Raw genomic sequence first — 13,329 nt, forward strand, 5'->3', positions numbered from 1 at the left:
CCCCCATCAACCCTCAGTTTGTTCTCAGTTTTTAAGAGTCTCTTATGCTTTGGTTCTCACCCACTCTAACCTCTTTTTTTTTTCCTTCCCCTCCCCCATGGGTTTCTGTTAAGTTTCTCAGGATCCACATAAGAGTGAAACCATATGGTATCTGTCTTTCTCTGTATGGTTTATTTCACTTAGCATCACACTCTCCAGTTCCATCCACGTTGCTACAAAGGGCCATATTTCATTCTTTCTCATTGCCACATAGTACTCCATTGTGTATATAAACCACAATTTCTTTTTTTTTTTTAATTTTTATTTTTATTTTTTATTTATTTTTTTTATTTTTTAATATATGAAATTTACTGTCAAATTGGTTTCCATACAACACCCAGTGCTCACCCCAAAAGGTGCCCTCCTCAACACCCATCACCCACCCTGCCCTCCCTCCCACCCCCCATCAACCCTCAGTTTGTTCTCAGTTTTCAACAGTCTCTTATGCTTTGGCTCTCTCCCACTCTAACCTCTTTTTTTTTTTTTTTTTTCTTTTTTCCTTCCCCTCCCCCATGGGTTTCTGTTATGTTTCTCAGGATCCACATAAGAGTGAAACCATATGGTATCTGTCTTTCTCTGTATGGCTTATTTCACTTAGCATCACACTCTCCAGTTCCATCCACGTTGCTACAAAAGGCCATATTTCATTTTTTCTCATTGCCACGTAGTATTCCATTGTGTATATAAACCACAATTTCTTTATCCATTCATCAGTTGATGGACATTTAGGCTCTTTCCATAATTTGGCTATACAATAGGTTTTTTTGAGGAGGAGGTGATGTTGATGTTCTAAATCCTGATAATGTGTGTAATATATATATGTAAATATATGCAAATATATATGTAAATAAATATATATATGTAAATATATATATTTGTATTGTTTCCCAGCAAGCATAATACCCAAGAGAAAAAGACATCTGCACAGAAAAACATACATGAATTTTCATAGCAGCATTCCTCCTGATACCCACAAAGTGTGAACAACCCAAATGTTCACTAACTGGTGAATAAATAAAATGTAATATACCCATACAATAGAATATCATTTGCCAATAAAAAGAAATGATATATGCTACAAAACATATCAACCTTGAAAAACACGCTAAGAGGGGTACCTGGGTGGCTCAGTCTGTTAAACTCTGACTCTTGATTGATTTCATGATTTCAGGTCAGGTTGTGATCTCACTGCCGTGGGTTTGAGCCTCACATTGGGCTCTGCACTACTGACAGCATGGACCCAGAGGATTCTGTCTCTCCCTCTCTCTGCCCCTCCCCCACTCACATTTCCTCTCTCTCTCTCTCTCAAAATAAATACTTTTTTTTAAATGTTACAAAAAGAAAAACACACAAAGAAATTATTGACAAAAGATGTATGGTTTCATTTCTGTAAAATAACTATGAAACACAAATTGATAGAGAAAGAAAGATTTGTGGATGCTTAGATGTTGAGGCAGGAGGAAAATAAGGTTTGGACAGCCAAGGTACTTGCAGAACGATGCAAAGGTTCTAAAATGTAATGATTGCACCACTGTGTGAACGTATGAAAAAACACGGAATTGAATAGTTTTAAAAGAGTAAATTGGTGAGCACAAGCCCCATTTTGGGTGAGCCCTGTTTCTCTGGCTCCCTCTCCCTGTCCCTTGTGGGATTCTCTCTCTCTCTCTCTCTCTCTCTCTCTCTCTCCTCCTCCTCATTCACTTGCACCCTTTAAATAAACAAATAAGTAAATAAATAAATACTGTCTAAAAAAAGATGAAAAAGAGTAAATTGTTGACATGTGAATCATATCTCAATACAGCTGTTGCAAAACACAAAAGATAAACTCGAGATAATAGCTACATCAGTAAAAGCATCAACAATTTCATGTCTCTGAAGAACCTTGAGAAGGAAGATGTAATAACCATTAGCTGCCATTATATTTTTACCATTCAGTGCTAAAGCATAGTATAAAATCATTGTTAAAAAAGAGTATGATATGACTCTAAGTATATATTGCTGTCACAGAAGTCTAGAAACCAAAACAGGTGTAGATAGAGCAATTCACTGTTTAATAAAAGTGAAATTTCAAATTGTATGTCAAGGATAGTTTAGCAATAGGTCACACTACAGTAAGCTATCTTTGGGACCCACTATCCCATACCACATACTAAGATAGATTCTTGGAGGAATAAACATTAAAATGTCATTAAAACTAATACACCTCAGAAGACAATGGAAAATCTGCATGTCGTCTAGGGTTTGAAGAGAATTTTTTAAGGCAAGGCAAAAAAGCCAGAGATTATTTCTTCAAAAAGACTCCTTTGGCTACACAGAAATGAAGTATTTTATAGAAACAAGTTAAAGAAAGCAAAACAGTTATGCATTGAAGAGATGCGTAAAACACACTTGATAACGCACATAAGCAATTCTTGGTAAATGTACTAATAAATCAGGATTTAAAAGGACCTTTATTAACTTCATAACGACCACCCACTGAAATCCACATCACGCAGGACAATGGTAGAAACTTTAGAACTGTTGCTGAATAACTAAACATGCCTGGTATTGGTGCTGTCCCACAACTTAGTATGGAAACCCTGGCTCGTATTATGGCATGATTTGAAAAATAAAAAATCGAAATAAAAATACAGCTGTATATAGAGGAATTTACTACATAACAAGAGGGGAATTTCGAATCAGTACGTCAAGGATAGTTTATCAATAGATCATACTACAGTGGCTGTATTTCCCACGAGAAGGGAGAAACGGATCCACTAACCCACACTACTCTCCTACGAAAATACATTCATAAAATATCACCGAACGTAATACATTTTGAAGAAAATTATAAAATCTGTAAGTAATCTGGAGTTTGAAGAGAATTTTTAAGGCAAGGCGGGAAACCCAGAAATCACTTGTTACAAAAGCGTCCTCTGGGACGACTCCTCCGCCCCCACCCCCGGCCTTGCCTTTCTGCCTTCTAAACACAGAACGGGGCTGACTCCAGCCCCATTCGACTCCCTCGGGCCAGAACCCGCCCTCTGCCTTCGGGCTGGGCCAACTCCTGGGCCCTCAGCACCCACGGGTGACGACACTACCGCTTCCGGCCTCCAAAGCGTCGGGCGTGGCCGCAGCCCAAGCCCTGGAGCCCCGCCCCTTGCGGCGAGAGGCAGGAAGCGGAAGTGGCGTCACTGGCCCGCGGCGGTCTGTGTCCCGTTGCTTAGCGCCTTTCCGAGCCTCTCCTTTTGGTCGTCTTGCGGTGCTTGGTGTCGTCGGTGAGGCCGCGTGCCAGGAAGGTTCGGATGCAAGGAGGGCGTTAAAGGACAGGTGTGGCCCGGCCTCCGAGGGGCCTCCTTAAAGAGGCCGGGTCCCCTCCGCTCGCCCCCTTCGCGGCCGCTGGCGCCCGCGTTGGGCCGGCCGAGAGGAGCGGTGAGGGCGCACCTGCGAAGTGTTTTCGGCCACGGTGCCTCCTTGTTCAAATTCCTCCTAAGTAACCGTTGTGACTCTTCTCCAGGAGGATGAGAATTTCCGCTGGGCAAGTCAGGTTGGCCCGGCCCTGCGGTGGTCACCGCCCTGTCGCTCCTGGCTGTCCCGGTGAGCCCTGGGGAAGCGTTGGTTCAAAGGGCCCTTCCTCTAGAATGCAGAAAGACGTTTCTTGCGAGCATTTGGAATGTGTTTGCCGGTTCTTGTTGAGCGTCCCCTACAGGTAGAAAGAAAAGAGACTTGTTAGGTTCAAGGGTGTGCATATTTCTCTAGATAAATACGAACATGTGTAAGCCACAAGTCATCCTTCCAGGTGAAAATAAGAATGCTCAGCTGTCTTGTCCTCTGATCGTCCTGGGGCCCTGCTTCCCCCACAAACTATCAGAAGAAGCGCCTCCAGGAGAAAAAGACGTTATGGGCTTTATAACGCTGGTTCCAGAATGACCGAGTTTACCCTTAACAAGATGTGTGGACTAAGTGTGGTCTTTGCCCTCAGTTTTTGTGCTGTAAAATCTGAAGCTTTCAACAGAATTTGATCATCCAGCACAGTGAATGTCGGTTATAGCAGTTTCACCCATTTTGACCGTTTTGCATGTTTGCTCTCTGCATAACAATACATTTTACGGGAACTGTTTGAGAGTGTAAGTTGAAAATGAAATGCATACATGATACTTGACTTTTAAATACTTGGTAATGTATCTTGTAAAAGACGTTATCCTACTAAAACCACAATTCTTTCTTTGACCCAGGAAGATTGAAAATGAAAATGCCTCTTAAATTTGCTCCGTGTAAAAGCTGAACTTCCCCACATTATTCTAACATAAGTTTTTGGTGATTTTTGGATCTAAGACCCAGTCAGTTTATATATGATGATTATTTCAGTCTTTTAGTCTTTTTTTTTTTTTTAAGTGTGTTTATTTTGAGAGAGAACAAGTAGGGTAGGGGCAGAGAGAGTGGGGGACAGAGGATCCTAAGTGGGCTCCGTGCAGATTGTAGAAAGCCCGGTGTGGGGCGTGAACTCACAAACCGTGAGATCATGACCTGAGCCAAAGTTGGAGAGTCTTAACCGACTGAGCCACCCAGGCCCCCCTTTTAATCTTTTTTAACCTACTGTATTCCTTTTTGTTTGTGCATTACATTGACTTTTTATGAGTCTTATGTGTTCTTTTATTTTTATTTTTTTTAAAATTTTTTTTTTTAACATTTATTCATTTTTGAGACAGAGACAGAGCATGAATGGCGGAGGGTCAGAGAGAGAGGGAGACACAGAATCGGAAGCAGGCTCCAGGCTCTGAGCCATCAGCACAGAGCCCGACGCGGGGCTCGAACTCACGGACCGTGAGATCATGACCTGAGCCGAAGTCCCACGCCCAACCGACCAAGCCACCCAGGCGCCCCTTATGTGTTCTCTTAGAAAGTCACACATTTTGAAAATTCTGATTTTATTTTTCACAATATTTTTAGATGTTTCCTCCATTTCTTGTATTTTCTGTCAACTGGTAATTGGGTCCAGAACAGAGGGTGGCAAACTTTTTGTCTGGAAAGGTCCAGAAAGTAATTACTTGATGGTCTGCAGGCCATAAGGTATCAGAATTACTCATCTCTGCCTTTGTAGTTTTCAGGCAGTAATAGATTGAGTCAACAAATGGGGATAGGTGTTCCAAGAAAACTATTTAGCAATCAGCCTTGTGACAAACATGTGCCAGTTCCTGATGTAGAGGCTTCAAACATCGTTTCCAAATATCCTATAGGTGATGTGTACATTAAATTGCATTCCATCAGGAAGACTTGAATTTATACCATCCCTCAGATGCCCAGTTTGATTGCCTACTTAAGTTAGTGATCACCAGAGCTGTTTTCAAGATAGACTTTTCCTTTGGAATAACAAAAGTCACATATGGGGTGACTTTTTTTTTTCTTGAGAGAATGCGCAAGCACGCCCACTTGGGGGAGGGGCAGAGGAAGAGAGAATCTTTTTTAAAAAAAAAATTTTTTTAATGTCTATTTTTGAGTGAGAGAGACAGAGTGTGAGGGGGGAGGGGCAGAGAGAGAGGGAGACAGAATCTGAAGTAGGCTCCAGGCTCTGAGCTGTCAGCACAAGAGCCCAATGCGGGGCTTGAAATAGTAGACCGCAGACTGTGAGATCATGACCTGAGCTGAAGACGGATGACCAACTGACTGAGCCACCCAGGCGGAGAGGGAGAGAATCTTAATCAGGCTCCATGCCCAGGCTGGATCACACTCTTTCTAAAACAATACAATATAATATATATTATGTATGTAATATTACATAATCATACTCTAAAGTTAAATAATATTTATTATTACACTTAATGTATATATGCTTTAAAAAAGATGTTTAACCAACTGAGCCAACCAGGCATCTGGGTTTATTTTGATACTCATTAAGATTCTGAGTATTTTTGAGTATTCTTTCTAAGTACATTTTTTTTTTTTTTTTTTTTTTTGAGAGAGAGAGAGAGGGCACATGGTGGTGTGGGGGGAGAGGGAGAGAAAGAATCTTAAGTAGGCTCCATACTCATCACAGAGCCTGACACAGGGCTCCATCCCATGACCCAGAGATCCTAACCTGAGCCAAAATCAAGAGTCAGATGCTCAAAGGATGAGTCATCCAGATACTCACTAACAATTGCTTTAGTTCTGTTAATACATGTGTGAGTAAATTTTTGTGTATAGTGTTTCAATTTGCGGGGGTGTGTTTCAAGGTAAGGGTAAGCTGCTCAGGTTGGTTTTCTTGGTCAAAGGGCAAGTATACAGGGCCCCCTGGATGGTTCAGTTGGTTAAGCAGCCACCTCCTGTTATCAGCTCAGGTCTTGATTTCAGGATCATGAATTTAAGCCCCATGTTGGGCTCCATGCTGGGCGCAGAGCCTACTTAAAAAAAGAAAAAAGGACAAATGTACATACTTTTAGATGGATACTATAAATTCTGTTAGAAAATTATTGTGGCATGTGTCAGTTTGTGAATCACCTTTTTAGAACTTCTAAAAATTAAGGAGAAACATAAGGAACAAATTTTATTTATATTGTCTGGGCACTTGTTTCAAAAAGAATATTGTGTCCGTTTTTATCTGAGTGCTCAAATGCCTTTGCAGAAGTACAATGTTTTGCTTTATGTTATAGTGTGTGCAAACATTTTATGTGAGACTTAAGTGGTTTTTATGTTGTAACTCTATTTTTGTCTTCCTTTTCTTTGTACTGTACTGTAACATTTTTGGTAGTTAGTAGAAATTGTCTCACATCCCACAAGGGGTCATTGAGTTCCTTTAATAAACTAGACTGTGTTCTTGGGACAGGGAAGTCCATAACATAGTACTGCCACCATACGGCTTATAGTCTATCTGAGAGTACAGACTTCAAGTGAATACTGGCAAGTTTGTGACAGGAACATAAGAATGGCACAATATGAGGTGGTAATACCTATCGGGAGGGATTGATAGAGATTATATATGTGTGTGTGGATATATTTATATATTTTTTAATGTTTATTTTTGAGAAAGAAACCACAAGTAGGGGCAGAGAGAGAAGGGGACAGAGGATCTGAAGCAGTCTCTGCACCGACAGCAGTGAGCCCCAAACTCACGAACCTTGGGATCATGACCTGAGCCAAAGTTGGACGCTTAACCGACTGAGCCACCGAGGCGTCCTGGGAGGGATTGATATTTAACTTCTGAAGGGAAGCATGAGCAGGATTTACCTAGGCAGATTTTGAATGGGGGTGAGGATTTGTAGAGTGGGTAAGAAGGATGTCAGGTGAAGGGAACTTCATGAGCAAAATAGAGCTTAGTGTATTTCTTGAACTGATGGAAGAGTGTTGGGAGAAGGTGAACAGACAGCGAGTGGTGAGAGATGGAGTAGAGGACAAGGGCAGGACCAGGGGAAAGAGTAAGGCAGTCTAGCCAGTATTCTAAGGCCATCGACACTTCTGAAGTGCCTAAGCAGGGGAATGATTTGAATCCATTTACAACATAGATAGAATTCACTAACTCCCACTTTGGGAATGGATAAGAGTGAGGGTATGGAGTCAGGATAGAATTTTAGGATGCATAAGTTTTATCTTTATTTATTTATTATTAAAGAAATACTTTTTTTTAATGTTTATTTTGAGAGGGAGGGAGGAGCAGAGAGATCTAGTTTAAAGGGTTCAAGGGGCACTTGAGTCAGGTTCAGTCGGTTGAGCATCTGACTTCATTTCAGGTCATGATCTTGCAGTTGACGAGTTTGAGCCCCACGTCACGCTGTATGCTGACAGCTCAGAGCCTGGAGCCTGTTTCAGATTCTGTGTCTCCCTCTCTCTGTGCCCCTCCCCCGCTCATGCTCTGTCTCTTTGTCTCAAAAATAAATAAACATTAGAAAAAAATTTTAAAGATTGTTATTGATTCTTCTCGAAATGTTTGTTAGAATTCACCAGGGAGCCAGTTGATCCTGCTCTTCTGATTTTTGGGAGTTTTTTTAATTGTTGACGCAAAAATGAACAAAGCTTTTAGAATTTCTAAATTAAAAAATTTAAAAAAAAAAGGAAGAGAGTTTTATTCCCGCTGCCTGGGATACACAGTCTTCACCAAAGCATGGTAACCCCAGTAAAGGAACATTTAGTGTAGGGTTGTATAAATCTTTTACATAAAAGGTTACAAATTATTAGACAAAGGACATTTCAGAAAGCTGCAGACCTTACTGTAAGACTCTAGTATACGCACGGCCATCTGACTTTAATCTTATAGGAACCAGGGAACTTTCTTCTTTTTTCTTATCTTTCGTGTTTGGAATGTTTGGTTTTCTTTCTTTTTTTCTTTTAAATTTACATCCAAGTAATTAGCATATGGTGCATTAATGATTTCACAAGTAGATTCCTTAATGCCCCTTACCCATTTAGCCCATGCCCCCTCCCACAACCCCTCCAGCAACCTTCTGTTCTCCATATTTAAGAGTCTCTTATGTTTTGTTCCCGTCCCTGTTTTTATATTATTTTTGCTTCCCTTCCCTTAGGTTCATCTGTTCTGTGTCTTAAAGTCCTCATATGAGTGAGGTCATATGATATTTGTCTTTCTCTGACTAATTTCTCTTAGCATAATCCCCTCCAATTCCGTCCACATAGTTGCAAATGGCAAGATTTCATTCTTTTTGATTGCCGAGTAATACTCCATTGTGTATATATACCACATCTTCTTTATCCATTCATCCATCGATGGACATTTGGGCTCTTTCCATACTTTGGCTATTGTTGATAGTGCTGCTATAAACATGGGGGTGCATGTGCCCCTTCGAAACAGCACACCTGTATCCCTTGGGTAAATGCCTAGTAGTGCAATTGGTGGGTCATAGAGTAGTTCTATTTTTAGTTTTTTGAGGAATCTCCGTACTGTTTTCCAGAGTGGCTGCACCAGTTTGCATTCCCACCAGCAGTGCAAAAGAGATCCTTTCTCTTTGCATCCTCACCAACATCTGCTGTTGCCTGAGTTGTTAATGTTAACCATTCTGACAGGTGTGAGGTGGTATCTCATTGTGGTTTTGCTTTGTATTTCCCTGATGATGAGTGATGTTGAGCATTTTTTTACGTGTCGGTTGGCCATCTGGATGTCGTCTTTGGAGAAGTGTCTCTTCATGTTTCGCCCATTTCTTCATTGGATTATTTGCTTTTTGGGTGTTGAGTTTGATAAGTTCTTTATGGATTTTGGATACTGACCCTTTATCTGATATATCATTTGCAAATATCTTCTCCCATTCTGTCGGTTGTCTTTTAGTTTTGCTGATTGTTTCCTTTACTGTGCAAAAGCTTTTTATTTTGATGAGGTCCCAGTAGTTCCTTTTTGCTTTTGTTGCCCTTGCCTCCGGAGACGTGTTGACTAAGAAGTTGCTGTGGCCAAGACCAAAGAGGCTTTTTGCCTGCTTTCTCCTTGAGGATTTGGGTGCATCAACTTTTAAGGGCAGTAGGTACAAAGCAGTAATCCGAATGCTTTGGCATACTAAGATCTCTCATTATGTGTCATTTCCATTTGATGATAGAATGCTACTGCCTGTGCCCGGTCTCATAAGATAGGCACGTCAGACAAAACCCAGTTCGTGACGGGACACTAAATCCGCTTGGTCACTTGATGTCTCATGGTTACTTATTTAGTCTCTACCATGTATTTATTAGTGGTAAGCCATAAGTTGTTCCTGAAAAGAGTAGGTATATGTAGAAGAGGTCATAGATTTGCTCCAACCTACAAGACTATGCCACGAATCTCCTTCTCGTGGTTGCCAGAGACTACCAACAACTTCCTATTTACTGTGGACAATTCAAGTGCCTTGGGAAATGATGGCTCACAGGGATTAAGTGCTTGAGAAGTTTGTACTGCTGCCAGAACTTGCTGCAGAATGCTCTTACTCTGGTCACACTTAAATCCGGAGGCCTTATAGGTGACTCTGTAGATGTATTAAAGTACATTCAGATGTGGTATATGTTACCTCTAATCAAGAAGTTCTGTCAGGGGCACCTGGGTAGCTCAGTCGGTTAAGCATCTGATATCAGCTCAGACTATGATCTCAGTTTGTGCATTCGAGCCCCGCCTTGGGCTCCACACTGACAGTGTGGAGCCTGCTTGAGATTCTCTCTCTCTCTCCCTCTCTCTGCCCCTCCCCAACTCATGCTTTCTCTGTCTCAAAATAAATAAAAATAAGTTCTCTGTCAAATGGTATGCCTTTTGGTGGGGGGAGCAGAAGGCATTATGTACAGTAACTTGGACCAATTCCTCGTGGGGCTGTCTTGACATACCTGCCCCTGAACTTGGTTGAGTTGGTATACCACTCCTTTGTGCATGTTTTATAGAGATGTGTAAAGTATCTGCTACTTTCATTGGATCCAGTCCCCGTAATGTCCACATGATGGACCATGTGTTGTGTTGTGGAAAGTCAAGACCTTTGAGGACTGTGTTTTGGCAGAGTACAGGAGAATGGACACAGCCCTGGGCCAGTGCTGTGGAGATACACTCGGTCTTGCCAGGTAAAAACCAGATGCTTCCAGTTATTTTATGAAATTTGTATGGAGAAAACGGCGTTACCTACATCAGTAGCTGCATTCCAGATGCCAGAGTTGGTGCTCGTTTGTTCCAGTAATGATACTATATTTAGAATCAGCATTACTCATCTTGTTTCCCAATACCTGTGAGGAAAGGGTGGCTTCTGGGCCTTCAGCATAGATTGACGAAGGAGGTCTGTGCAGGCCACACGTGATATATACAGGCAACATCGCTGTCTCTAGGATTGGCTCCTTCATGTTACGCCAGCGAAACTTTGCCTTATCGTCATCATTAACCATAGGTCAGCATGGAGTCCAAATTTCAACCATCCGACCAAAATAAGCTGTTAGAGCCATCTAACATGACGAGCTAAATTCATGAGCTAATATGTCAAATCCAAATTTTCTAGTATGTACACCCATGTCTTTGAAACAGCTCTGTCTTACGTGATACTCTATCCTCCTTGGTCTAACACCCTAAAATCCATTTTCACACATGTTCCTCAAGATTTTTATGATACATGTTAGTGGAGTTGGAGTTATTTTTGCAGCTATTGTCTTCTACCTTATAGTTTATACCTGTCCCACGGGATTTTGTATTAATTGTGAATCTAGAGACATAGCAAGTGGTTGTGGTGGATCTTAAGAACAAGCATTTCCTTGCCGAGTATCTGCACCAAGTGAGATTATCAAAGCTTTGTCAAGTAGAAGAAGGCTAGTCTCCTCAGAAACTAAGGGACAAACTACCTTCCTGACAAGAGAGGTTCATGTCTTGTGGCTTCCTAGTCATGCATTTGATCTGGGTCCAAGTAGGTGTCCCCATGTCAAAGTTCACCTGTCATTTTTTTTCCTGACTAATACCTTCATTTTCACATCAAAAACTAGATGAGACTGACCTTAGCTGCTGTTGTACAAATACATTTGATAAATAATACAAAACATGGGTTCTCTGAAAAGATTCATAAAACAGACACATGTTAGGCAGAGTGTGATTTGGAATTGCTCCTCTGCCAAGGCAAGAAGGAGGGAACAGACCTGATGGACTTGAGTGTTTCCCACCAAGACACTGTTGAGACTACTCAGTATTTGAAATGTATTCTGAGGGGTTTTTGGTCAAAACCTTGGCATTCTTCTTCTTACCTTTTTGTATCAAAGGTAGACCAACAATGGTTCTCTTTTCTGTCTTTACCCAGAAACCAACAATATAGTGTATGTGTGTGTGTTATAACCCTTTTTTCTTGCATGCTTGATTGATTTCCCATATCACTTATGAGGTGATATATCAATTATTAGTCTTTTCCCAAGGGAGTGTTGGATCTTTAAGGTCTAGTATACTTTCTGTATACGGAGCTCATTTGTGCTCATTGCCGGGTACTGGGATGTGATTTCTTATTCATAGAAAGAATAAAGGAATAAATTCTGAGAGATGAGAGCTTAAAAGGAAGCCCAGAGCTTCAAGGTTCTGCAGCATCCATTAAGAAAAAAGTTTAAGTGTGTCAACCAAATAAAATATTTCATTTTTTTCTTTTTTCCTATGCCTAACAACAGTCTAGACCAGTGCTAATGCAAGTGTAATGTGTAGATCATATATAATTAAAATGTTTTCAGTGCCCACAATAAACAAAGTGAAAGAAGTGTCATTATTTTTTTTTAACGTTTGTTTATTTTTGAGAGAGCGACAGAGCACAAGTTGGGGAGGAGCAGAGAGAGAGAGGGAGACACAGAATCTGAAGCAGGCTCCAGGCTCTGACTGTCAGCACAGAGCCCGATGTGGGGCTCGAACCCACAAACTGTGAGATCGTGACCTGAGCCGAAGTCAGTTGCTTAACCGACTGAGCCACCCAGGCACCCCAAAAGTGTCATTATTTCTAAGAATATATGTTATTTTACCAGATATACTCTTTTTTTTTTTAAGTTGTATTTATTTTGAGAGACAGTGCAAGCAGGGGAGGGACAGAGCAGAGGGGAAGGGGGACAGAGGATCCAAAGCAGGCTGTGTGCTGACAGCAGAGAGTCTAATACGGGGCTCAAACTCACAAACCATGAGATCGTGACCTGAGCTGTAGTCTGATGCTTAACCAACTGAGCTACCCAGGTGTCCGTTTACCAGATATATCCTAAATACCATTTAAGCATGTAACCAATATTTAGAATTTGAGGTATTTGACATTCTTTCCTTCAAATTCAGTCTTCAAAATTATTGGACACTAAATTTGGTCAGATATACTTCTCTTTATATCTTACAGAATTTACCGCTGAAAGACAATTAAAAATCCCCAAGTTATCTCAGGGTTGCCTGGGTGGCTCAGTTGGTTAAGCGTCTGACTCCATTTCCACTCAGGTCAGGATCTCATGGTTTGTGAGATCGAGCCCTGCTTCGGGCTCTGAGCTGACAGCAAAGAGCCTGCTTCGTACTCTCTCGCTCCCTCTCTCTCTGCCCCTCCCCTGCTCATGCTTGCTCTCTCTTTCTCTCTCTCACTTGATGTTACTGATACTGCTATAGGGCATACCATTTTTAGTGTGTTTCTCATATATCATCTACGCAGAGCCAACGTATGACGATTGATGACTGATAACATTTACTGATTAATGGTAAATACAAAACACGACTCCAGATTACCCGGTGTCCATGGGGATGGCTGTCTGTACTTGTATTCATAAGATACCCTGAAATGGTCTTGGTGTCAGAGAAAGGAATGTCGGGTACCCTTACAGGATGGCAGCCATTGATTTGTCCTCTGGTAAGTCCTGTTGATACCCCTTGTTTTTAATAGACTCAGCTTTAGATCACCCTTGCACAGTGGTCTG

The 13,329-nt window shown here is 41.3% G+C and overlaps 1 long non-coding RNA gene across 8 annotated transcripts in view; it reads left to right on the forward strand.

The window, feature by feature from the left end:
* The first annotated feature begins 3,260 nt into the window (after positions 1–3,260).
* Positions 3,261–13,329, forward strand: part of LOC102957658 — a 37,202-nt gene continuing 27,133 nt past the window's right edge. For 7 of the 8 annotated variants that reach the window (XR_006214651.1, XR_001509991.2, XR_006214652.1 and 4 more), the window contains exon 1: positions 3,265–3,615. This is a non-coding gene — a long non-coding RNA (uncharacterized LOC102957658). Of the gene's footprint in view, positions 3,616–13,329 lie in introns of all 8 variants that reach the window. The other variant, XR_006214650.1, reaches the window with a different exon arrangement.

The sequence above is a fragment of the Panthera tigris genome, chromosome A2 (assembly GCF_018350195.1).
Source record: "Panthera tigris isolate Pti1 chromosome A2, P.tigris_Pti1_mat1.1, whole genome shotgun sequence".
Taxonomy (NCBI): Eukaryota; Metazoa; Chordata; class Mammalia; order Carnivora; family Felidae; genus Panthera; species Panthera tigris.